Source organism: Capricornis sumatraensis, chromosome 4 (assembly GCF_032405125.1).
Source record: "Capricornis sumatraensis isolate serow.1 chromosome 4, serow.2, whole genome shotgun sequence".
In the NCBI taxonomy this organism is placed as follows: domain Eukaryota; kingdom Metazoa; phylum Chordata; class Mammalia; order Artiodactyla; family Bovidae; genus Capricornis; species Capricornis sumatraensis.
This window is the reverse complement of record NC_091072.1, coordinates 74,674,396-74,676,137: the sequence shown is the minus strand read 5'-3', so window position 1 is coordinate 74,676,137 and position 1,742 is coordinate 74,674,396.

The following is a 1,742-nucleotide window of genomic DNA, read 5'->3' as shown; positions in this document are numbered from 1 at the left end:
CCAAGGATCTCTAGTCTTTCCCATTCTATTGTTTTCTTCTATTTCTTTGCACTAATCACTGAGGAAGGCTTTCTTATCTCTTCTTGCTATTCTTTGGAAGTCTAGATTCAGATAGGTATATCTTTCCTTTTCTCCTTTGACTTTCACTTCTCTTCTTTTCTCAGCTATTTGCAAGGCCTCCTCAGGCAACCGTTTTGCCTTTTTGCATTTCTTTTTCATGGGGATGGTCTTGATCACTGCCTCCTGTACAATGTCACGAACCTCCAGCCATAGTTCTTTAGGCACTCTATCAGATCTAATCCCTCGAATCTATTTGTCACTTCCACTGTATAATTGTAAGGGATTTGATTTAGGTCGTACCTGAATGGCCTAGTGGTTTTCCCTACTCTCTTCAATTTAAGTCTGAATTTGGCAATAATGAGTTCATGATCTGAGCCACAGTCAGCTCCCAGTCTTGTTTTTGCTGACTGTATAGAGCTTCTCCATCTTTGGCTGCAAAGAATATAATCAATTTGATTTCGGTACTGACCATCCGGTGATTCTCCATGTGTAGGGTCTTCTCTTGTGTTTCTTGGAGAGGGTGTTTGCTATGACCAGACACAGTCCATGGGATCGCAGAGCTGGACATGACTGAGCAACTTACACTATGTACATGTTACTATATTTAAAATGGATAACCAACAAGGACCTCCTGTATAGAACGAGAACTCTACCCAATATTACTCTACAACTTAAATGGGAAAAGAATCTGAAAAAGGATGTGTACAAGAAAATGTGTAACTGAACCATTTTGCTGTAGACCTGAAACTAAGACGACATTGTGAGTCAACTATACCCCAATATAAAAGAAAAAAGGAAGGAACCAACTAGCCTATTCATTCCACGTGTGTTTAGTGAGCTTCCATACTGGGCCAGGCCCTGGGCCAGGTGTTGGAGACCCAAGACCCAGCTCGTGTACCATCCATGGGAAGCAAGGCAGGCCAGAGCAGAGACAACACCATGTTGTGACAGCTCTGCGATAAGGAAAGTCTGGAGTACTCTAGGAACGCCCAGGAGGGGCAGTCTTGGGTCATCGGGAAAGGCGTCTTGGAGGAAGAGTAGGCTGGGGCCAGAAGCCAGCCAGGAGGGTGGAGAAGGTCTCCCAGGAGGAAGAAGCCACCTGCGCACAGCCTAGAGGTAAGAGGTGTTCAAGGAAGTGCAAGTGCTCCCAAGTGTGGCTGTAGGGTGAGAGAGCAGGCCAGAGCCACCAGGGGCTTGGGGTTGACCCTGCAGTTCTCCTGGGGAACTGATGCGCCTGGAGAGGGAGAGGACCCTGAGGCAGAGGGGAGATCTCTTATCTGCTCTGGGGATTTCCACAAGAGATGCTGAAGGCCTGAATGAAGAGTGTCTATGGGCCAGAGATGAGGGGCTGGAGTCCACAGAAATGCGCCCTCCCCAAGCAGCTGACCCCTCCTGAGAGGCATGCGTTGCCCCACCCCTGCCCCCGTGCAGCACGGGGCTTAGAGGGCATTGTTCTGGAAACCTTGTGTCCAGCCTTGCCGTTCGAGGTATGGGTCCATGTGATCTCCAGCCTTCCCTTGCTCCCTCTTCAGCCTTCCCAGAATCCTCTGACAAGCCTTCCTATTTCCTCAGCATTGTCATTATCCCTTCCACCTCTGGAAGCCCAGCTTCTCTCTCCTGTGAGGACGTCCATATCTGTTCTGGTCATGAAGCTGTTCAGTTCCAAAGGCCTTCCCCATTTC